Genomic DNA, 25813 nt, shown 5'->3' with positions numbered 1-25813 from the left:
ATAGTGAATATAGGTTGTAATGAACTGGCATTTTAGCATGAGAGATAAAGACTGAAAGCACTTACAGAAAATTTAACTCTTTGTTCCATAAATACATAAGAACTATTGCATCCTACTTTGTATTCATATAATCATGTAATCAGTATATTTCTAATGATTGTATAAATGTGTTACAATGTGTCACAAGGCTGTCAACATAATCAGTACAAGATTGTGCCAGAACATTTTTCTCACAAACTGTTCAAGAAGTTGGGACACTCGATCTTGTGATCTTTGCTTGTTTTGGGACAGGATCCCTATAAAGGTATGCTTTTTCTTTTAACCTATTGAGACAAATGATTTAGGCTGTTACCCCTTTCATCTCCTAGACTGCAGCCTATTACCAATAAACCAAACCCTATATTATTGTGAAGGCCAGGATGATGAGAGTGCGCCGTCTCCTCCAGACAACAAGGGTGTAGTGGTCAAGGAAAGGGAGAGGGAGGTGTTAAAATCAAGGGGTGATGAAGAAAGGGTTAAGATAGAGGTCTGCCTTAAAGAAGAAGGGAAGGGAAGGGAGGAGAAGCAAATGACTGACATACGGGAATAGTATACAGTGGTGCCCTGGATAGCGACGATAATCCGTTCCGGATAAATCGTCACTATCCAGAAGCATCGCTATACGGATATAAAAACTCCGTTTAATGCGTTCCTATGGGGGATAAACTCACCGCTAAGCGGGAATCCTCCATAGGGCCGCCATTTTCGCCGCCTCGGTAAGCAAGGAATCGGCGCGAAAACTCTGTGGGCGGCCATTTTGTTGATCCGGTGGCCATTTTGGAACCGCCGATCAGCTGTTCTAAAACATCTCAATGTGAAGATCGGTAAGCGAAATGCTTACCAATCATCGCAATGCGATGTTTACCTTATTTAAACATCGCAATGTGATCGCAAAAGCGATCTCAAAATCCGCATTGCTATGCAGATTCGTCGTTAAACGGGGTGCTCGTTATGCGAGGCACCACTGTATAAAAGTAGGAACAGGCGCTCAGGACTTTTATATTGAGACCAGTAAGAGAGGGAAAGAAGAGAAGAAGAGCAACCATGTAAGCAAACTATTAAAAGACTTCCCAAATCTGAAGGTAGGGAGCTTGCTGCTGGATCCATTACCTGAGAGAGAAGTAGTAACCATTAAAGAGACATCTAAATGGACAGTGGTGGTTTTCCTGAGGGGACAAGGTCCCTGGAAGAAGGTGGTTCGCCCGGATCCCACTTTCAACAGGCCACCCCCAGAGGGGGTTTGGGTCCGCCATCCGTGTTGTGGCACCATATGCGTGGTGAGGAGCACCCCATTGAGGAAGCCTACAGACAAGGAGCGCTTTAGCCTGACACCCCAGTATTGAGAAAGGAAGTTGATTATGATAGTGCTGTACGTTTTGATAGGCAGTTAAATGATTGGGATCAGTTTTATCCCACCGAAGTTGTTATCAATACCCCATTGTTAAATATGAATAAAAATAGTATTGGTTTGAACGATTCATCTTCTTCAATTTCCATGTCAATTTCGGGACCGTCCAAGATTTTCCAAGAACCTTTTGACAATTATAAAAAGATAATCTTGTGTGTTTTGGCGGTATTATTTTCTCCCTCTCAGGTACCCAAAAAAGGTTAGCCCTGCCAGAGGAACCGGACCAGAATTTTTACAATAGCCCTATACTGAAGAAACAAATTGCCTGTGTGGCCACGTTATTGCAAGAAGCGTTTAGCTAAAAACATTTACTCTTTCTCTGATTGTATTTCATTGGACTATTCTTGTTCTTTTTAGCTACAAGTGAGCTTTAGATGTTAGTCCTATTAATGCTAGATGTTTATTAGTATTGGCGGTGTTTACTGATTATTGCATTTTTGCTATTTCATGATTTATTGGAGGTAATTGTGTAAGCTGCCTTGGGAGGTCTTTCGAGAGGCTGAAAATATTTGAAATAAAACAAAACAAATAAACAGACTGCTTACTGAGACTGTGTCCGTTACAGGAACTGAATGCATATCATAGTAGCATAGTAGCTTCCATTCTAGAACTAGTCCTGCCATTATGAGGGGCGAGGAGCTGCTTCAGGTAGCAGAGTCTAGGGGGTCACAAAAGGGCTGCAAATAGTTCATTATTTAATTTGGCATGATTATATTTCTCCTGACATGGATGGGAGAGAAGTCCTTATGTGATTTTCTGCCTCACATGCTTTAATAGCATGCATACTATGACCCTTGACTAGGGTGGACTGGGAGCATCATTTGCTACTCTGTCTCGGGCAGCAAAGTGTATTGGCTCGCCTCGCTCCACTGAAAGCAATGCAGGAGGGGCAGCTCTCCTTTATTCAGTCTTCCTTTTAGTGAAAAGATTGTTCTTTGAGTGAAAAGACTTTCCAGGTCCTCATTAAGTTATTTCCTTTCCAAGGTTTCTCACTACCTTTGAGTTCCCTGGTGCTCCTTTCCTTTCTTCTTCTTAAATTCTCACAATATCACTCTCACTGCAGTTCAGTCTCTTTCATGTATCTATCCAGAGAATTCTTCTGAACCAACAAAATGCAAAGTCCTGCAGGAACAAGCAGAGAATTCCCTTCTGTTCCCACCAGACCTTGTTGCGGCAGCCTGAATTAAACTCAGCAGCTCGCTGCCCCGTGGAAGAGTAGCGGTTGGTGATTTTTCTTTTTTACGTTGCTGCAAAACTTTATAGCCAGTAATTAGCCGTTCTGTCAGAAATGCATATGGCTTGTTAATCTCCTTAAAACAGAGTTTAATATCTATAAAACCCGCTCCATAAACCAACTCAACCTAGCGTCTCAGTTGCAGAGAAGGCAGAGGTCAAACTCAAAAAGAAACAGTCTGCATAGCAATGAGCGTATTTTGACAAGACTGAATACATTTTAAATAATAAGGAAAAGCAATTTCTGTCTTGCTGAATAGCCTGCCTTTTCCCCCATACTAGAAAAAAGAAAAAAAAAAAAAGAAAAAACCCACACAGACAAAGATACTCTCAAAAAATCATGCTTGTACAACTAAGCTGGTCAGATTGTAATTTAAAAAGCAAATAAGGCGTAATGGCAACCGCAAACTAGCTGTCAGCACAATCCCCTCAGTTACCACATGGGAATTCTGAATTTGCCCTCCTTCTATTTTGAGAACCAGAAGAAAGCCAAACACTCAGAAAGGATATGTACAAGCAGCCACAGAATGAAGCCCCTGGAGGCTAGCAGGACCTTACGCTTCCACAGATGCAGACACAGCTCACATGAATAAAAGGCAAGTTGCTATAATGGAAGGAAGGATGGCATGCTCAAAAGATGTAAGAGGAACTCCATGTTCAAACAGACCCTGACACCAGACAACTGAGCTGGAAATGTATAGCTCTTGGCAAAGTCAAAAAACCCACAACCCCCCCCCCCCCAAAACCCCCCAAACAGTTTTTTACATGGGAACTCCCAGAATCCTACAGCTGGCACTTCATGGTCCAAAATGTAACTTTCCCCAATTTTAGCTTTTTTGTTGGGAAGACTGATACACAAATTCCATGAATAGTACACCTCCCACCATAGCACGGAAGGAATTAGCTACAAGTAACAGTTACCTATAACTAGTTACTTCTGAGTGATAAGTAATGTAATATTATCACCACAGTTACTTTAAAAATATAATGAGTAAGACCCATGTTACTCAGGTGTTGTAATTAACACCTAGTTACATGAAAAAAATACTTTTAATGAGATTTTTAGAGGTATTTTCAAGGTCTTGTACTATTCTTTGGTTTTAGATGATTTTTCAAGTTTTTGTACAATTCCTTGGCTTGTCTTTAGCTTTATTGTTATCAGTATTTCCAAGGTGCAATTTTAGAATTAATCACTAGAGAAAACTAGAGAGCATTTCCTCCCCCGACCCTTCTTTTTTTTCTGAGCTTCTCTTTTTCTGGCCTGTCAACAGAATATGAAATGGAAGGCAAGGCAGATCACTTGTTGTTCTAGACCCACAGGGCTTGGGTACATGCCTAATTTCCAAGTACAGGGAAGCTGTTGCCAAAATTGATCCTCCAAATACTGTTGCATTCCAGACATTCCAGATTCCAGACCAAGGGCCAGGGCTGGAACTTCTGGGACTGAAGGTCATCAGCTGTCTGGGAACCAAGTTTGGGTACCCTAGTGGCCTAGTATGTGTCTTTGGGGCTTTAAAATGAACCACTAATGCATCTTCAAGAGAACCTGAAGATCCACTTGTAAACATAAGGATTATTAGCTTATCAGGCTCAAGCATTTTGATATCTGGCCAAGGCTGCTGCTCCTTGAGTTATGAAGGTCTCCATAGGCTTTGCCCTGGTCCTTCTCTACTTGGTGTTCATCCTCTGCATGCTGTTATGCATCCTTCCTCTTTCAAGCTTTTTTCTTTCACCGTTTTGTTTCCTGTCCCTCTCTCACCACACTTCAGGTGCTTCTGTGTTCCTGTAGGCATCCTTCAGTCTCGAGGGACAATGGTAACATGCTCTGAATAGAGATCTTGGAACAGCATCTAGTGTGGCTGAGAAGGCTAATACAGTTCGTTTAACGACGAATTTGCTTAGCGATGGCTTTTTTGGAACAATCTTGCACTCCGTTTAACGATGTTCCCTATGGGCGATTTTCACATAGTGATGTTTGGGACCATGCTTCGCATAGCGATGACAGTTTGGGTCCCCCTGTTTCACTTAACGATGGTTTTAACAGCCTCCTGTTGGCAGTTTTTATACGTTTAAAATGTTTTTAAAATGTTTAGAATGCTTGAAATCATAAGTGCACTTAATAAACCCTTTGTTAAACTAATTTGACTTTGTTCCGACTCTTTTTCAATTTGTTGTAATTCCCCCCCCATTGAGATGCATTGAATAGGTTTCAATGCATTTCAATTGGGAACCGCGTTTCGCTTAGCGATGCTTCATATGGCAATTTTTGCTTAAGGATGGCAATCCGTTCCCATTGGAACGGATTATCTGGTTTGCAATGCATTTCTATTGGAAACCATGTTTCGCTTAGCGATGTTTTCCCATAGCGATGTATTTTTTTGAACCAATTAACATTGCTAAGCGAGGCACCACTGTATAAGAGTGACAATCCCTTCCACACTGAAGACAAATACAATCTGTCCAGTTCCCTGATTTTGCTAGTTCCGGGCTGCCTTTTTGCCTTGGTCTGCCTTGGTCTCTTCAAATTGGGAGAGGCCATGCTGCACCACCTGCCTCCAGGCTGAACACTCAGATGTCAAAGTCAGCTTTTGAAGTCCATTCCTAAGGCCTTCAGATCCCGCTTGCAGAAATCCTTGTATCGCAGCTGTGGTCTCCCTCTGGGGTGCTTTCCCTGCACTAATTCTCTATACAGGGGATCTTTTGGAATCCAACCGTCAGCCATTCTCACAACATGCCCAAGCCAACGTAGATGTCTCTGTTTCAGTAATGTATACATGCTAAAAATTACAGCTTGTTCTAGGACTACTCTATTTGGAACGTTGTCCTGCTAGGTGATACCAAAAATGTGTCAGAGACAATGCATATGGAACGTGTTCAGCTTCCTCTCCTGCCATGCACAAAGGGTCCAGGACTCACTGCAGTACAGAAGTGTACTCAGGACACAGGCTCTATAGGCCTGGATCTTGGTACATGCCATCAGCCATACTCTCTTTGTGAGTCTAAAGAACTTGGTAGCTGCTTTTCCAGTGTCTTTATCCAGCTTGACATCTAGAGAGAGGGTGTCAGAGATCCTTGAGCCAAGGTACACATGAACAACCTCCAATTCTTGTGTAGAGATGATAAGAGAGCTTCTCTGTTATGTGCCACCAAATTGATCCTGATTTGTGCTGACCCCAGTTGATTTTCCAAGGCATATAAACTACTTAAGGAATAGTTTTACCAGTGCTGCCGCCACCTCCCCACATGAGTTTGCATGGCCAAGTTGGGATTTAAACCCAGGCGACCTGAGTCCTAGTCTAACGTTCTATCCGCTATATCACTGGTTCCCAACCTTGGGTCCCCAGATGTTCTTGGACTTAAACTCCAAGAAGCCTTCACCATGAACTGTGCTGGTTGGGATTTCAGGGATTTGTAATCCAAGAACATCTGTGAACCGTAAATTGGGAACCAGTTTACATCATACTGGCTTTCTGGATGTTTCTAGAGAAAGCTTTTATGATGCAACGGATGAGCTAAAAAATACAGAATTTCTGCCTAGGGCTAAGAATTCTACCAGTATATGATCTCCCATTCATGACCCTTATTTTCTCACTTCCTCTTTCATCATAGTTCTTACCACAAAAATCTGTTGAGGAAGAGAATGTGAAAATTAACTTCATAACGCCTTTCAACTGGTAGATGTTGGAACAGAGCCTGAAAACATTACACCAGGAGAACACAACTCCTAGAATCATGCCCCCTGGTCAACACATCAATAGCCATACTACCTGGGGATGCTTGAAGCTATAGTCCACCAAAAGTAACTTTTTCAGGCTCTTTATAGGAACTCTTTACCTGGAAGCATCCCTTGCCTTAGCCTTACAGAGTGCCTTACAACCACTTTAAGGGATTCTTGGCTAGACAGCTTGGTGTAACCTTACAGTTAAAAGAACCTGTTATCAAAAACAGCTCTGAGAATGGTACTAAAGGGCAGCATATAAATTATTCAACTCAATAAAGACAGGCCCAGGAAGTTGGCACTGGTCCATCTTGTTTAATATTGCTGAAACTGACTGGCAGTTGCTTTATAGGGATTTGGGCAGGAGTCTTTCCTAGCAGTTCAAAAAGTTTTATGGACTGCAAGTAAAGCGTGTGAGCTACAAGTTTTTGGACATTCTACTGCACAATAACTGTAATTATAATATAGAAGTCTGTAACTATACAATTCTAAAATATAATTAGTTGTAATTCTAATTCTAAGAGACACTGTACATCCAATACAGAATAAGGCTGTAACATTATGAAGAATGTCACACAGCAGGAAAGGTGTCATACTTTGGAAAGCTTTCTCATGTCCAAAATCCTAGATGCCAGGAAAAGCCACATGAAGGCTAAAATCCTGTACTTACTTACCGGGGACAGAAATCTTAGTATACATGTATACAATTGTATTGTAAGATTTAGAAGCTTACGAAGAATGAAGACCTACAACTTTAAAAATTTCTTGAAAAAAGCTACTCAGAGCAAGATTATGACACTGATTCCTGTGAGCTGCAAAGTTCAGTCCACATACGCAGATGCAGTGCTTGGCTGTCTTTTTATGACAAGTAAAGAAAATATAATGTAGACTGAAATGTACCTTACAAAAAGGGGGGGGGAAAGCAAGAAATGTTAGCATGGGAACATTGTCCCAGAACATTCAACGTACAGTGGTGCCTCGCTTAGCAATCGCTCCGTATAGCAATGAAATCGCTTTGCGATGGACTTTTTGCCATTGCAAGAGCGATCGCCTTGTGACGGTCCCTATGGGGAAAATTCGCTTTGCGATGATCGTGGGGAAGCGATCATCGCAAAGCCCCCATTTTCGCACAGCTGATCGGCGGTTTCAAAATGGCCGCCGGAAAAATAAAATGGCCGCCTGGTTTTGCCTCGCTTTAGAGGCACCGAAAATGGCCGCCCCTATGGAGGATCTTCGCTTTAAGGTTAGTTTTAAGCCCATAGGAACGCATTGAAGGGGTTTCAATGCGTTTCTATGGGCTTTTAAAAATCGCTTAGTGATGAAATCGCTTAGCAGCGATTTTTGCTGCACGGATTAACATCGCTAAGCGAGGCACCACTGTACATAGGTTGGAAGAGGAGCTGTAATTTTATAACAAATCAAATTCAATTCCAATTTTACTGAGTGCATTAAAATCACTGGAAACCAAGGACAAAATCATCCACATTTTTGTTTTCCTGATTATTATGTATGGGTGTGAACACTGGGTAGAGAAGAAAGCTGAAAGGAAAAAAAAACTGATTTGCTTGAAATATGGTGCAGGAGGAGAGTCATGTGGATCCTGTGGATTACCAGAAAAATGAACGCATATGGAAGGTGTTCAGCTTCCTCTCCTGCCATGCACAAAGGGCCCAGGACTCGCTGCAGTACAGGAGCGTGCTCAGGACACAGGCTCTATAGACCTGGAACTTGGTGTATGCTGTCAGCTTCTTATTAAGCCATACTCTCTTTGTGAGTCTAGAGAACATGGTAGCTGCTTTGCCAGTTAGTTTATCCAGCTCGACATCTAGGGAGAGAGTGTCAGAGATTATTGAGCCAAGGTACACGAAGTCATGAACAACGTCCAAATCTTGCATGGAGATAGTAATAGAGGGAGGTGAGTCTTCAGGCTGATTGTTAGTCCAAAGTCTTGGCAGGCCTTGCTGAAACGATTCATGAGTTGTTGGAGGTCTTCAGCAGAGTGGGCAACAATGGCTGCATCATCTGCGAAGAGGAAGTCCCGCATGCATTTCAGTTGGACTTTGGTCTTTGCTCTCAATCTGGAGAGATTAAAGAGCTTTCCATCTGATCTAGTCTGGAGATAGACACCTTCTGTTGCAGTTCCAAAGGCATGCCTCAGCACGACAGCAAAAAAGATCCCAAAAACGGTTGGTGCGAGGACACAGCCCTGTTTCACTCCGCTTCGGATGTCAAAGGGATCTGATGTTGAGCCGTCAAAAACTACAGTGCCTTTCATTCCCTCATGGAAGGATCTGATGATGTTAAGGAGTTGAGGTGGACATCCAGTCTTGGGAAGTATTTTAAAAAGGCCATCCCTGCTAACCAAGTCAAATGCTTTTGTAAGGTCTATGAAGGCCACTAAGAGTGGCTGTTGTTGTTCCCTGCATTTCTCCTGCAACTGTCGGAGGGAGAATACCATGTCAGTGGTGGATCTATTAGCTCGAACATTGCTATATATTGACCCACGGTCTGACTGAGTAGAGAGGAGCAACATATTGATCATAGTGGATCTCGAGCAACTTTGTAAACAAACAACAACTGATAGACCAACCCTCCATCCAAGTCTCTGCAGGCTCAGCTGGTCCAAACAATAAGTCAACACTTAGCAGATCTGCACAAGATGCTGTTAAGATAGCCCTGGGGAAGTGGAAAATTCTAGCCCTTAGCTTCCATGAAATCCATAAACATGAACAGTCTAAATCTAACTGGTAATCCCAACTAGAGTAGACAGAGAAAGAAAAAAGGAAAGGAAAGGAAAGGAAAAGAAAGGAAAAGAAAGGAAGGAAGGAAGGAAGGAAGGAAGGAAGGAAGGAAGGAAGGAAGGAAGGAAGGAAGGAAGGAAGGAAGGAAGGAAGGAAGGAAGGAAGGAAGGAAGGAAGGAAGGAAGGAAGACAGACAGACAGACAGACAGACAGAAAGACAGAAAGACAGAAAGACAGAAAGACAGAAAGAAGACCCGTCTCCTTGTTCCCTCCTGCCTCCTCTCTCTTCCAAGAGAAAGTTTTAAATTTTTTAATTTTTTTCCTGAAAGATACAGTGCATCAGCATTGTCCTACTATGCTTAACCATCTCTCAACAACCTTGCTTCCTCTCTTTACTCCTTTACGAAGAAGAGTGTTTTCAGTTTTCCAATAAGCAGCTTAAGTTGTGTAGTTACGCAACTTAACAATGTTGGCTGCGAAAGGGAGTGAACCAGCCCATCTCCACAGTGGACCAGACACCAGGACAAATTCCAGTGTCATTTTACCCTTAGTTGTGTTTGGCAGGAAAAGCCTTCAGGGATGGCCAGTCTATTGGCCTCTGGATACTCCTTCAAAAGAAAAGAGCAGTGCAGAAATCCACCTTCTAATCCAGGGCAGTGGACTATAAATTGCATGGTCCTTCTACTAAGCTGTTACAGAGATGTCTGCAGCCTGGGTTCACCAGCAGCACTTCAAGAGCATGGTGTCCTGTTCCAGAAGATGGTCCTGCCACTCCCCTCTATGGCTGTGACTGCTTGGGCATTCCCTGCTCTTAACCTGCTCTAGTACTGCAGGTGAATGTGTGGCATCCTGCTTCCAGCTGAAATCAGATGCCAAGGCCCACCACAACTCCACACACCCAGGAGCTTTATCAGCCTCCCCACTGTGTAACTGGGTGACCTACAGACACAGACATCCCTCGGTGTATGCCCAGACTGATGGCACTGAACATCGGTCAGTGAAGGAGTTTTTTTGTAGCTATTTTGCCTTTAGTTAGAAAGCACTGACACTGATTCAATGCCTTGTGAAAGATTGCTCTTGGATGGCTATTTCACATGTCCAAGTAATTATCTGAGTCCTGTTCAGACATTCAGAAGCCTAAATACAGTGGTATCTCGACTTATGAATGTCCCTACTTACAACCATTTTGAGTTACGACCAGCTCCAGCCAAAAAATTTTGCTTCTACTTGTGATGGGAGCTTCCACTTAAGAACAGAAAAAGGCAGGGGGAAAAGGCGGGAAATTCAAATTTCTAACTGTAGGTGGTGATAAAGCTGCTTATTTGTAGCTCTTTAGCCCCAGTAGTTAGAGAGTGTGCAATCGGAGAAGGCTGCCTGGTAGGGTAAGGTGCTGTTTTCTGCTTTTTAAAAACTGTTCTGGGTGTTTTTGCAGTGTGGTTTTGGGCTGGGGGGGTTATGTTTCTGTGCCGTGATGGGTCTTGGGGGGTTTGTTTGTTGGCTTCCCCCCATTTCTGATGGGTCTTGGGGGTTTGTTTGTTGGTGTTTTGCTTTTTCCCCATTTCCGATCTGTCTTGCATGCTTTGTTTGCTTTTTACATTGCTCTTTCCCCATTTCCGATCTGTACTGCATGCTTTGTTTACTTTTTACATTGCTCTTTCCCCATTTCCATCTGTCTTGCATGCTCTGCTTGCTTTTCTCTCCCCCCCCCTTTTGGACAGAAGGGATTAATTGTGTTTTCGATGGGTCTTGCAGTGATTTTTTTTGGTGATTTTTTTCTTTGGCCGGAACAGATTAGTTGTTTTTCAATGCATTTCAATGGGAAATGGTGGACTTATGACCATTTTGACTTACGGACCTATGACCATTTGACTTATGCCCATCTTCCGGAATGGATTAAGTTCGTAAGTCAAGGCACCACTGTATGATAAATATGTAAGGAAAGGGACAGGGCTAGCCTCACCATCCCGTTTGAACAGGGGAAGCCTGAAGATGATTAGAGATACTGTTGATTGATTGATGATTAGAGATACTGATGATTAGAGAGGCCCATTAGGAAGAAACCAAATTTGGCAGCGGACGATGTTACATACAGCTATGACCTCACCTGTCCGTCACTGCTAAAGCTGTGAGTCATCTACCAATGGTGTGACGGAGGGTGGGACATAAGGGGTGGAGCTGTTGTATAAATGGGAGTGAATGTGTGTGAGAGATTTGAGATAGGGACTGATAGGGCTTTGATAGGGCTTGGATAGGGTTTAGAGAGGAGTTAGGAGATCTGTGATATATTGTGAGAGTCTGTGTATGCTAGTGCCTTTATTATAGTGAATGAATTATTATTTAATTATAAGTGATTTACCATTCCTTTTATTTGTACCCAATAAACCTGAGTTTTTATTTTGAATCATATTTTGGCCTGAAGCTACTTACGTATTTGAGGGAATGGTTGGTGGCAGTGGAAAAGAAGAGTGATTTAGAGTGACGTAGCGACCCCCCTTTGTGAGGTAGAGGGAGGCCTTTACAGACGATATCAGCAATTATAGGCCTGTCACCAATGTTTCCTTCCTTAGTAATGTGGTGGAGAGGGTGGTGGCCAACCAGCTTCAGGTTCATTTGGATGAAACAAATGCCCTGCATCCATTTCAGTCGGGCTTCAGGACGCGTCATTGTAGAGAAACGGCATTGATCACCCTGTTGGATGACCTGTTGAGGGATGCCAACAGGGGTAAAACGTCTTTGTTGGTCCTCCTTGATATCTCAGCTGCCTTTGATACCGTTGACCATGGTATCCTCCTGGGGAGGCTCTCTGAGCTGGGAATTGGTGGTCTGGCACCTGCCTGGCTCCAATCCTTCATGGGGGACGGTCCTCAGAGAGTAAAGCTTGGGGAGAGAGTTTCGGCCCTGTGGAGCCTCAATTGTGAGGTTCCACAGGGCTCGATTATCTCCCCAATGCTGTTTAATATCTATATGAGGCCCCTGGGTGGGGTCATCAGGGGGTGTGGGGCATCGTGTCATCAGTATGCTCTACATCTCCTTTTTTCCCAACCACAGTGGATGCCATTCTGTCCCTTCAGCACTCTCTGGAGGCTGTACCGCAATGGATGCAGGAAAATGGGCTGAGGCTGAACCCGGATAAGACGAAGGTCTTGAGGGTGGGTGGCCCCACCATTGGCGGTTTGGGAAATCCCTCTCTTTTTTGGGGGGGAGGTGATTCTCACCGCAAAGAGTGAGGTTTGCAGCTTGGGGATTCATCTGGACCTGGTGCTCACCATGGAAACCCAGGTGGCGTCTGTGGTCCACTCCGCCTATTTCCATCTGTGGCAGATTGCCCAGCTGCATCACTATCTTGATGTTGCGGCACTCACTACTTTGGTCTATGCGCTCATAATCTCGGGATTAGACCATGGCAATGCGCTCTATGTGGGGCTATTTTTGAGACTGCTGTGGAAGCTTCAAATGGTGCAGAATGCGGCGGTCAGACTTCTTAGTGGGATGAGAAGACATCAGCATATTTCTCCCACTCTGGCCGCTTTGCATTGGCTGCCTGTTCATTTCCGTGTTGATTTCAAAGTGTTAATGATCACATATAAAGCCCTAAATGGTTTAGGACCTTGATACCTGGCAGAACGCCTCCTTCCACCTAGATCTACTCGTAACACTCGCTCTGGCCAGGAGGGGCAGCTGAGGAGTCTAACGCCAAGAGAGGCCCGGAAAGAAAAAACAAAAAAACAGGCCTTCTCAGCAGTGGCCCCCCCGCCTCTGGAATAATCTCCCCTCTGAGATTCATTTGGCCCCTTTGCTGGGTATTTTCAAGAGCCAACTCAAGACCTGGCTATTCAGGCAGACTTCCCTCCGGTCACCATCTGATTTATCCCTTTTTCCATCTTGAACAATTTTCTTACTGTTGTTAAATTGATATTATTTGACTGTTTTTATTCCATTTTATTGTGAGCTGCCCAGAGTAGACGCTGTCTAAATGGGCGGGAAACAAATTTAATAAATAAAATAAATAAAAATACTGATTTTTCAGTGTCAAGAACACTGGAAAATCTCCTTCTCAGAACATCACTCTTCACTAGCAGAAAGTGATGAAAAGGAGTTTTGGGGGGGCTAATCTGCTCCCCTCTTGTTATGTTTCCCTTATTCACATTTAGAACAACTGAACAGGGTTCAAATGTGGCCCCTATTAAGGAAGGAACATATATAGGCCAACCCAACCTGCAAGGACAGGTGTTTATCTTTTCTGAGCCTATCGTCATTCAGTGTGTTTATTATTCCATAATAAACCACCACCCATGACTGATCTGAATCATTTACAGGTCCGCTTTAAGGCAAAATGAGTAGGGTTAGTACTCATTCCAGATTTATTGGCCAACATCATCACCACTATTTCTCCTCACAGTGTCCAGCTTCGGACTGCGCTGGCCAAATTGCCTTGGGCTGCTTTCATTTCTTGCCTGAGATACCTCTTCTTAATTTTTCCACAACTCTTTTCCAAATGGCTCCCAAGACACCAATAATGGTACTAAGCCTCTTAGGAAGTTTCACTCTGTGCTTCCTGATAAGAAGTTGAGTGGCGTGACCGCTGAGGAAGTAAAGTTCAATCCTTGGCAGCATTTCTTCCCAGGAGACAGTTATTACAAAGCCAGATACAGATATGGTCATAGTTTGCAAAGCAAGCAACTTCATTATTAAAAACCTTTAGTGGGAGCATTATATCCAATAATTCAAAGACATTTTACAAGGGGGATATTTACATGTTCCATTAAGAAGAATCTGATTATGATGACACATTTGCAGCTTCAGCTATTCCCCAAGTGAATTCTGTTGCGACGGATACAAGGATCTATTTGCATTATACAAAAACACATTTCCATATATTTTAAATAGATGGCCCTGCAACACAACATTGCAGTGCAGCCACATGTTTTGAAGAGACATCCCTCTACAGCAGAGAGTTTCCTGCTAAATCTCAAGTTCCCTGCAGGCTGTTAGAAACCTCAATGAGTCAATTTTCTTCCACTATCAGTTTCCTCTAAGTCCTTATCTGTAACCTCAATATTTTAAGTCAAACGCCTATAATTCTGCATGCCTAGAAATTCCTTTTAAGGTTATAGAAAAACTCCTATATATTTTGGTGGTCCAATCTGTTTTTGAAATAAATAACCACAAAATTTTGCTTGTAGTGGGCTGAAGATTTCTACTATAGTTATGCAAATGATTTGCTCAAATCCTGAATACCAAACCCAATTGGGCACTTCTGAGCCAATTCTGATCATGTCCCGTGGACACAGAATCAGTCCCTTAAGTCTTTCATGTTCAGTTCAAAGATTTAGATCAATAACCCAAATTGCTTTTGACCAATCCAATGATTTAAACACTAAAAGAAAGCCAAACAAGGTGTTCCACAAATGTTGCAAAACAGCACCATATAAGGAAAAGGGCAGGATGGGATCATAGGAAGGGAAAATAATGGGTAGTTAACTTTCTAACTGATAGTGTTAACTTGCAGTCTTAGAATGACTAATGTTTTCCAATCATTTTTTGCAAGGTTGTTGTTGTTTAGTCATTTAGTTGTGTCCGACTCTTTGTGACCCCATGGACCAGAGCACGCCAGGCCCTCCTGTCTTCCACTGCCTCCCAGAATTGGATCAAATTCACGTTGGTCGCTTGGATGACACTGTCCAACCATCTCATCCTCTGTCGTCCCCTTCTCCTCTTGCCTTCACACTTTCAAAACATCAGGGGCTTTTCCAGGGACTCGACTCTTCTCATGAGATGGCCAAAGTATTGGAGCCTCAGCTTCAGGATCTGTCCTTCCAGTGAGCACTCAGGGTTGATTTCCTTTAGAATGGATAGGTTTGTTCTCCTTGCAGTCCAGGGGACTCTCAAGAGCCTCCTCCAGCAACACAATTCAGAAGCATCAATTCTTCGGCGGTCAGCCTTCTTTATGGTCCAGCTCTCGCTTCCATACATCACTATAGGAAAAACCATAGCTTTGACTATTCGGACTTTTGTTGGCATGGTGATATCTCTGCTTTTTAAGATGCTGTCAAGGTTTGTCATCGCTTTCCTCCCAAGAAGCAGGCATCTTTTAATTTCATGGCTGCTGTCTCCATCTGCAGTGATCATGGAGCCCAAGAAAGTAAAATCTGTCACTGCCTCCATATCTTCCCCTTCAGTTTCCCAGGAGGTGATGGGACCAGTGGCCATGATCTTAGTTTTTTTGATGTTGAGTTTCAGACCATTTTTTGCACTCTCCTCTTTCACCCTCATTACAAGGTTCTTTAGTTCCTCCTCACTTTCTGCCATCAGAGTGGTATCATCTGCATATCGGAGGTTGTTGATATTTCTTCTGGCAATCTTAATTCTGGTTTGGGATTCCTCCAGTCCAGCCTTTCTCATTATATATTCTGCATACGTTAAGTAAGCCAGGGAACAATATACAGCCTTGTCATACTCCCTTCCCAATTTTGAACCAATCAGTTGCTCCATAACCAGTTCTAACTGTTGCTTCCTGTCCCACATATAGGTTTCTCAAGAGATAGATAAGGTGGTCAGGCTCTCCCATTTCTTTAAGGACTTGCCATAGTTTGCTGATGTCCATACAGTCAAAGACTTTTGCGTAGTCAATGAAGCAGAAGCAGATGTTTTTCTGGAACTCTCTGACTTTCTCCATAATCCAGCGCATGTTAGCAATTTGGTCTCTAGTTCCTCTCTTCGAAATCCAGTTTGTACTTCTTGGAGTTCTCAGTCCACATACTGCTGAAGCCTGCCTTGTTGGATTTTGAGCATAACCTTGCTAGCGTGTGAAATGAGTGCAATTGTACGGTAGTTGGAGCATTCTTTGGCACTGCCTTTCTTTGGGATTGGGATGGAGACCGATCTTTTCCAGTCCTCTGGCCACTGTGGAGTTTTCCAGACTTGCTGGAAATCTTAACAGTGACATATTTTAAGATTTTAAATAGTTTAACTGGAATGCCATCACCTCCACTGGCCTTGTTGTTAGCCATGCTTTCTAAGACCCACTTGACTTCACTCTCCAGGGTGTCTGGCTCAAGGTCACCAACCACACTATCTGTGTTGTCCGGGAGATCCAAATCTTTCTGGTATAATTCCTCTGTGTATTCTAATTCAGTTCTCTCACACAGTTATTTCATTCTTTTGCTTTTCCTTAGTGGTCAGTAGCAGATTTTAAAAAATACTGCAGTGAGACTTTTTGGTGTTTGCTGATTGCTTTGAATAGCCTGTTGATTCATTTCCAGAACCTCTGTCTTGTTAATTTGAACAGCTTAGCCTAGTCCTGTTTGTCCTCCTTGGTAATTTATTTGGGTTGTAATCTGTCTATTCTGTGTGAATCTTAATATGTTAGGCAGTGACTCCTTTCTTACCACACACCTTATTCTTCAAGTTTGGGCTCAACAGGAATCTCTGACCATAGACAGACAGAAACCTTTATTGGCATACTGTACAAAATTAAAACACACTAAAATGCAGATAAAACATTCAACAGGGAACAGCAAAATGCATATTTCAGGCTTGGCATTCTGTGACAGCATGCTGCATTGCCTCTGCATGATGGAGTAGACATATCTGGCTATTATCAGGGTAAGTTCCTTAACTGTGTCACCTAGGAGGTGTCAATTTTTTCTCAGGTCGTCCCATCCAGAATGGGAGGAAAGGAAGGTGCTCAGAAAAGACAGGCAGATATCGTTATACAAGATACAGTAGAACAACGTATGCTGCAAGGATTCAACCACTCCCTGACCACAAGGGCAGACTCGAGGTTCTGTGGGTAAACCCATGTATCTGCGTTGTCCTAAGTTTGAAGGTACAACATTGCACCTAGCAAGGGTAAATGCCCATTGATTTTGTGGATGCTCTAAGTGATAGAGGTACAGTAATTTGGTCTTCTGCCATGCGAGATGGGCAACTGAAAATATAATGGGGAACAGACCCCTCGTACAGTGCTGTGTAGGGTTCGCCTCTCAATATCCAGAACTCTATTTTGGATTGTATGGAATACCTTGGAAGGGTTTTTTTTTAACCTAACTGATCTGGTGACAACCATATTTTCTGATTTTCTTGAGGCAACCTTTAGGAAATACACTGTCAGAAAGCAGCGCTTGGAATAGAATGTCCTGGGCTGAGAAGAAACAGATTCTCATCCAGTATTTAAAGAACCTGAGCCAAGCCAGGATCTCAATCCTGTGTTGACCCCCTTCAAGGCATAGGGTTGCATAAGAGACACAATGGGGCAGGCCAAAGATTTTATACAGGAAAGTTGATTGGACCCTTTCCACAGAGCTGTGGAATGCAGACATCTAGATGGGGACACCATAAAGAAGCTGGGCTGCTGATTTGGCATAGTGAGACTGCGCAATGTCCCTTATGTTTATAAATTCAGTTCTCTCACAGTTTTTTCATTCTTTTGCTTTTCCTTAGTGGTCAGTAGCAGATTCCTGAAAATACTGCAGTGAGTCTTTTTGGTGGTTGCTGATTCCTTTGAATAGTCTGTTGATTCATTTCCAGAACCTTTGTTTTGTTAATTTGAACAGTTTAGCCTAGTCCTCTGTCCTCTTTGGTAATTTATTTGGGTTGTAATCTGTCTATTCTGTGTGAATCTTAACATGTTAAGTAGTGACACTTTCCTTTCCTACCACACACCTTATGTTTCAAGTCTGGGCTCAGCAGGAATCTCTGGTCATTGTTTTTAAAGGAATCCAGTTATGTGGGATGGCAGATTTTTTAAAAAAGAATTTAGTTTGTGTTTATCCTTTCTTCACCCTATCAGCATCCGACTTTCAGCTCTCTTTTCCTAAATCTTCCTCAATCAATCCCATCATTTCTAACTTTTTGTATAGTATTTTTTTGCTTATTTGAATGCGCCTCTGTTGATTTCAGTGTTAGTTGTGTAGTATTTTAATTAGACACTTCCCTTATCCCCTTATATCTGACCCACAGAAATTCTAGTCCTAGTGTTTTATGTTATGTTTGATTTTGATTTCAATCTGTGCTGTTTAGTATATGAGTTCTGTCTTGACCGAAAGTTAATTTCCCTATGAAAATCAATGGAAAATATGAAGAAATTTCAGTATAGATTCAGGCCAGAATCAACACAGTTCCAAATCAGTCCAAATCAAATCAGGCCCAAATCCAAGTAACTGCACTTGGCTTTGAGTTGAATCAGAGGGCCCTCAAACAATCTTAACTTCTGCTTAATAGTGAACATTACTTGCAAATTATACCAGATTTGATGGACTTACTGGGACTGGATGTCACAACTTTGTGAGTATACCAAATATTCAAAGTAGAAAATGTAGATATTTTGGGAACAAGGTGTGTTGTAATGGTAACCACGCTTAGTGTTTTTTCTTTTTTCTTGGCCCAAGTAATTTATAACACAATAATCCCGTAAAGCAGCTTTCTCCAATATAATTCCTGCCAGAAATTTTAGACTAAACACTTGTGGGAATGATGGAAGTTGCAATTTAAAACATCTGGATGGCACTAGGTGGAAATAAGCTATATGTAAGTTATTTATTAGATATGAAGAAAGCCGTAAGATATTAGTTAATTGTGTGCCATCCAGTCAATTCTGAGTTATGGTGACCCTTTTCAGGGTTTTTTAGATAGAGAGTATTCAGAAGTGGTTTACCATTCCTTCCTTCTGGGGAAACTCTGAGACTGTGCCCAAGGCCACATACACTGAATCTTCTGGGATGCACAGTGGGGTATTGAACTCCCAACTGCTTGCTCTCCAGCCAGATACCTAACTGAGCTATCCAGCCCGGAGGAAGTCATACAATAGTTCCCAATCTTGGCTCCCCGGATATTCCTGGACTAAATTTTTCAGAAGCCTTCACCACTAGCTGTGCTTGCCACAGTGTCTGGGAGTTGTAGACCAACACTATTTGGGGACCCAAGATTAGGAAGCACCACAATGTTGCACATGGGAGCTGAGGCCGAGGTGGAGAAACTGGTGCTTTGCCACAGGGCACCAAGCTTAGAGGGCACCAAAATGTAAAATTCTCCTCCTCCATTTTCTTTGGGGGAGACTCCTAAACATGCACCAGGGCAGAGTGAGTGAGAGATGTGTGGATAGCTCTGTGTGCTTAAGGTGCTACTTAAGGCTCTAGCAGTCAGTGAGAAAAAATGGTTTACACATCATCAGTTTTGAATTCAGCAGAGGAAGGATTCAAACCACAGCCTTGCTTAATCCGTAGCTGAGTCTGCTAGTCTTCATGTAGCAGCCGTTAATACGTCAGTCCATCCTTCTGTCCATCCATCCATCTGTCTATCTGTCATGGTGAGTTAAGAGTTTCCCTTCTCTATAATCAATCCTAGAAACCTTTATCAATCCACAAAACACTAATACAGATCATGGGTCAGGAAGTGGGCTAGTAGAAGTATGTGGAGGATTGGTACATTAATGAGCTTGCACAGAAGGCTGCCATCAGAAAGCACACAGCTATAATGGCAGGCGAAAAACTGCACTATAGGAATTACTACACTCTGAAGCTCGTATATCAAACATTTTTGGCAGCACACAAGCTCGCAAAAGTGACCTGATCATTTGGCTCACTTGCGATCATAGTGGGAATGTCATGCTCACTTACTTCAAAACAAATGTACCAGTCCCGGGGGCCACCAATCGTGGAGGTATAATTTGGATGAAGATCCCGAGTAATTTATAACAGGCAGTGTTCCCAGAATGAGAACGGCACCTAGACTCTCCTCTGGTTAATTATATTAAAATTCTTACAACAGACTTCTTCACATTTGTAAGCCCCACTGCTGACACGCACACGCACACGCACACGCACACGCACACGCACACGCACACGCACACACACACACACACACACACACACACACACACACACACACCTCAGCACCCGGGTGCTGAAGAGTTCCTAGGAAATAATTCCATGTGTTCCAGCTTGTTTTTGTCTCTCACAGTAGCTTTTATTAAAGGTACAGAGTTAGGAAACTTCTGGAAATGTGAAACTGCTCCAATACAAGGGGGGAGGGAGTATTCCCCACCCATCTTGTTCTCACACAGAAAAAAAAAAAACCCACCTGCCAGTGGGCAACCAAAATTCAAGAGTGTAGCTACAGTTTCAAGGGAAAATGGAGGTTCTTCCTCTGGTGTCACTGAATTGTGGTTAAAGGAGGAAGGGCCAGTGTGTGTGTGTTTCAAATGTGATCTTGCATGCCTGGAGAAAGAGCCCACCCAAGGAGTAAAGACGTCAGAGTTGGGACACACTCAATGTCTTTCAAAAATAAAAATAAAAATTCCTTGCAAGTTTTAGCAAACTGAGCCTCCCAAGCTAGGGAGCTCTACAGCCTAAGTGAGGCTACGAAAGTTTGCATCCAAAATAATGTCAGGATCATATGTTACAAATCAGAGGAATTCTCCAAAATGCAAGATGGGACTGTGCAACGAAGCTGCTAATACACTTCCACACCATGCAGCTTGCCCACCATGTGTTCACCGTGTAAAAATGGCAAACAACCAGCCAGCCAGCCAGCCAGCCAGATTTCACAAGGTTTTAGGCAAGTTGTGCAGGTTTTCGGATACACTTTCATTTCCTGGAAAAAGATGGGAGGATACTAGTGAACACTTAGACGACAGATGTAGCAGTGAGTCTGTTTATGATGTCAGGAATGGACAGAAAGGATCAATAAAGGGTGCTTCATCTGGGGTGGGGACAGCTCATAGATCAAGAACATCTGGAGGCCCAAAGTTGGGGACCACTGGCTTAGAGGTATGGGATGCTCAAGCAATGATTTACCACTGCCACACACATGCCGCGATGAGTTTCCATGGCCAAAAAGTATTTGAACTTCTTTATCATGAGTCCAATACTCTATTCCACTACACCACAATTCAGTCTGTTAGTACTGTGTTGCCACTGTCAAAGAGGGAGAGAAATGCTTGTGGGTTTTCGAACTTGACAACCCTAGAATGAAGATGAGGTGCCATGTGGGCTCTTCTTGTACCATCTGGAACTTCTGATTCTACATGCAGGATATGGAGGGCTCATGGGAAGAAACAGAAAATCACTGCATCCAATGGTGTTCACTCCCCAAAGCATAGGCAAGATAACAGATTTAAGGGACAATCCTTGAATTTTTTTTAAAGAAATCCCTTTGGCTCCCCCTCCCCCACTTCAAATAGCAGTTCTTGCAGGAAGGTTGGTCTGCAACATTTCTCGACAGAAGGAACAATAACATTTCTTGAGTTAAATGCGTAGAGAGGGATTTTAATTTGTAATACATGGCAAGCCCAACAAGAGAAGCAGTAACAACTCTGGTCCTCTGAGACATTTTTGAAACAAAATTTTCACGCCAGCCCATTTCAACTGCACTTAAAATTGCCAGAACAATATTATTGTGTCACACACAGGATATTTGGACCCCCATTTTGGCAGGCTGAATTATGCCTCTCATAACTGGCAAACCAGCAAAAGCCCTTTTTTTCATGCTGCTCTGGAAAAAAGGAATAGCCCATTTGTGTAGGGGATAGAATTCCGGCTAAGCATACGTACAGCCCTAGGTTCATTCTTTGGCATCACCAGTTAACCAAAGTTAGTAAGATCAGTGGAACAGGAATAGCTGCTGTTGTCAGACATGCTGTTCCTAAACTGGACAAATGCTATAATGGTTAGAGTTGAACCTGTAATAGGGAAGCCAAGTTTGCAGCGTCCATTAGGCCGCAAAGCTCTCTTGCTGTTCTGTTCTGGTCCCAAGGAAGAATATGTGGGGTGAGGAGAGCAAAGGCAAGCTGTTCTGTCACAGCAATGAAACCTCTAGTGAAGAACGTGCCCCACCAATTCTGGAATTAGACTGTATTCAACCCCCTCTTCTCAAGCTCAACCCTCTGCTTCGAAGGTAGAACATCTTCAAGGGGCAGGCTTCTGGCCTAGCATGTCTCACCTTATAAAAGAGTGGCCCAGGCAATCCACTGCCTTGGCCCATCGCCGAAGACCATGATGTTGTGATTTAGGAATGCAGTCTTTGATTCAAGCCCAAAGGGTCTCTTATGTCTTGGATCCCCAGACTTTAGTTGAACAGTAACGTTTGGGTCTTGTATCTGCCATGTCAGCAGTAGCTGTGGCTGTGTCCAAATCACTTACAGGTCAAAGTGATCCTGTGTTTGCCATACTTTGGTGAGGAGAAAATGAAAGATCTCATCTTTTCGCATAAGTGGCTTACAAGAAGTGTAGGAAATCACAATCATAAATAACATATAAAGCTACTTCCTTTCACAAGTATCTTTCTGAATGTGACAAATTCCACATTTAGGATTCATCTATCTAGTTCCTGAGGTTTCCCTTTGTAGCCAAATATCACCACTCAATGGGGAAACAAATGAGGTTAGATATTTAAAAATACTCCTACACTTTTCAGAATTAAATAGATGTGTTTAGATCTTTGAATAATAATACTGTTTGTGACACATCATCCAGAAATGCCCTCTGCAATGTACATGGAAATTCTTAATACCGCAGCTGGTTTTTACATTTTACATTATTTTTGCAAAATCTCCCATCTACGTATTCTATTGGGAATATTTGCTTTAAGAAATATCAGGACTTGCTTATTAATTAGTGCCAACTTAACAAATTGCTATTGCCAGCAAGGGCAGTTTTTGAAACGCACAAATCTAGGATAAGCCACTTCAGGGTAAGCATGGGTTGTATAAAATAGCTTATATCTTGCAATTCTGCTTGAACGGTTTATTCTCAGCAGAAATGTCTGAAGAAAAAGTTCTTTGTGGTTAAATAGACACTGTTCTACAGCCACACCAAAAAAGTTAAAGCTCTGTTAAGATTTCTATGAATGAATAATTTCCAGATTATATAACCCATTGGAAAAAAGAACATCCACTTAACCTGACAGACAAATGGCATAATATACTCTTTACTGATATGAATATACAACGTTGCTGTGGTCCTGGGCCATTTACTGCTGGATAGCTCAGTGGTTTCGGTAACTGGTTGCAACCCCAGAGGTTGGGAGTTTGATTCCTCACTGTGCCTCCTTGACAGGGGCTGGAGTTGATGATCCATAAGGCCCCTTCCAGCTCTGCAAATTTAAGATTGACCTTTATATTTGTCCTTTCCATTTATTTATCTTCCCCTGAACCCACTAAGACAGCAATATATTAAGAAAATCAATGTCTTAACACACATTCCTCTTTACCCTAAATAACCAAATCATACTATCAGGGAGCAATGAGGATTTCAAGCCAATATTTCAGTTTAAACATTCCAAGTGCAGTGGTTCCCAACTTTGAGTCCTTAGATGTTCTTGGATTAAAACTCCCAGAAGCCTTCACCACCAGTTATGCCAGTCAGGATTCCTGGGAGTAGTAGTCCAAGAACATCTGGGGACCCAAGGTTGGGAACCACTGTTTAAGGAGAGACCGTGTGGTGTAGAGCAAGAGTACTTACAAGTTCTAGTCACTGTTTCTTACCCTAATCTACCTCAGAAAGTGGTTGTCAGGCTAATCTGACAGGGGTGGAGATATGTTCCTTGTGCTTTTTTAAGGAAAAGGAGAAGTATACATGCAAAATATAATCAAAGTACACTTTGCCATGCAAACATAGATAAAACTCTTGCAAATTGACGAGAGAAAAGCAAAGTGGTTCAGGTCATCCCAGGACTTCTCAAACAGCTTGGCCTGTATGAACATGTGTGTGTGTGTGTGTGTTTGCTTTTCTCTTGTCAATTTGCAATACTGTATATATATTGTCAGGTATTGTACTCTGGCTTGGAACCAGAGTAGCTATTGGATTGACTACAGTGGGGTCTCTACTTAAGAACGTCTCTACTTAAGAACAATCCAACTTAAGAACAGCTCCATTTGCTAAATTTTGCTTCTACTTGAGAACAGAAATCCAAGATAAGAACAGGAAAAAAAACCTTTCCTGCTCTTTTTTTAACCTTAGGTCATCTTAGGTTAAAAAAAATTCTCCCCCTAGTGGTAGAGTACGTATTAACCAGCTTTGCATTAGTTCCTATGGGAACTAATGCTTCAATGTACGAACGCACCTCTACATAACAAAAAAACAGCCAGAACGGATTAATTGGTTTTCAGTCCATTCCTATGGGAAATTTTGCTTCAACTTAAGAACGTTTCAACTTAAGAACACCATTCCAAAACGGATTAAGTTCTTAAGTAGAGGTTCCACTGTAGTTTCTATGGACAGAAAAGAGCAGATACGGATTAAATGGTTTTCAATGCATTCCTATGGGAAATGCAGATTCAACATAAGAACTTTTCAACTTGAGAACCACCTTCCAATACGGATTAAGTTCTTAAGTAGAGACCCCACTGTATTTCCATATCCGCCTAGTTATGCACTGAGGCCAACCTCCTTCAATTGGTCTTGCATCGTAGATTGGGCAAGTTGCACCTGAAAAGTTCCTTCAGGTAGCAGCACCTCAGTTATGGAGTACTGCTATCGGGGACGTTTGTGGAACTTATTTTGATGTCTTTTCAGCAACATATTTCCTCAATCTTTTATTCTTTTAAATGGCTGATACTGTGCTGGATTTCCCACTCTCCTATCTCTTATTATTGCTGCATAAGAGTGCAGAAATCATCTTGTGCTGGAGAACAAATGAGCATTCTGTATGGCAATTCTAAAAATGGGGACAGCCCAAACAAAAATTATAACTTTTCAATTGGGCTTCAGATCAGCACCACATTTCACCCAGTTATAGCAGACAGTGTGCTCTTGCTCTATGCCAAAATTGGGGACATTTGGGCAAAGGAATTTCAAGTTATATATATATATATTTTAATACAAGACTGTTTTACTCCCATTCAGAAATAGATGAACCCAAATGTTCCCCAGATTTAAAATAGGTCATATAAATTGAAAAGACCAATCTTACTGATCTTGAAACAGAATGGTTGGCCCTGTGATGAGATGGGTTTTTAAGTTAAAATCTTTTAAGGCATATGGGTTTTGTAATTATGAAGTGAGCCAGAGAGGTTCCATTTTGTTTCTTTGTATATAGTATCTGTGCTATGCTGACAAATTGTTTTCTAGGCGAGCAGAGAGAATGTTATTCTGAAGGCCTGAGAAGGACTCTGTGTGATTAGATAGATGGGAATTGTTGTGACTCTTTGATAAACCACAGAAAACCCAAATAACATCTGGTGCGTATGAGAAAGAAGTCATGTGATGTAACAGGACTGTTTGCCTAGTAACGAACTCTGATTGGATGACATCGTGGGAAGGTGCATTAGGCCCTTGCCAGTTACTCTTGAAAAAGGAACTTTTTACCTATGGACTTTGTCTTTCCAAGACCGACCTTTCAGTGATTCGTGACCTACACTTCAGCCATTTGGGACTTACCCTGATGTCTTTAGAGAGTGTTTGGTGGCCTACCTACATGGACTGGTTTCTATGCTTTGCTGGATTGCTTTTGGACTTATGGGATTTTACCTAAGGACTGTGCATGGACTATTTTCTATGGACTGTTCTATGGAATATTCTTTATGGACTTCTTTTCTTGGAATACTCCATATGGACTATGCTCTTGTAATTTTGTAAGGACTATGGTATATTTACTGGATTTTTCTTTTCTAAGGACTATGGGACATATAATGGATTTTTACTTTTGTTTAGGAGTTTTTATTCTATAGGATCACTG

At 42.3% G+C, this 25813-nt stretch overlaps 1 protein-coding gene across 3 annotated transcripts in view; it reads right to left on the bottom strand.

The window, feature by feature from the left end:
* LHFPL3 (LHFPL tetraspan subfamily member 3) overlaps positions 1 to 25813 on the bottom strand; it is a 330442-nt gene that overhangs the window by 48479 nt on the left and 256150 nt on the right. The window contains exon 4 of one of the 3 annotated variants that reach the window (XM_073000686.2): positions 22628 to 23230. The exons of the other annotated variants lie outside the window; for them this stretch is intronic. The gene's annotated coding sequence lies outside the window, so the exon portion shown is untranslated. Of the gene's footprint in view, positions 1 to 22627; positions 23231 to 25813 lie in introns of those variants that run through there. 3 annotated transcript variants of the gene reach the window in all.

This window comes from Pogona vitticeps, chromosome 5, assembly GCF_051106095.1.
Source record: "Pogona vitticeps strain Pit_001003342236 chromosome 5, PviZW2.1, whole genome shotgun sequence".
NCBI classification, from domain to species: Eukaryota; Metazoa; Chordata; class Lepidosauria; order Squamata; family Agamidae; genus Pogona; species Pogona vitticeps.
The sequence above is the reverse complement of the archived record's forward strand: the minus strand, read 5'-3'. Positions and strand labels throughout refer to the sequence as shown.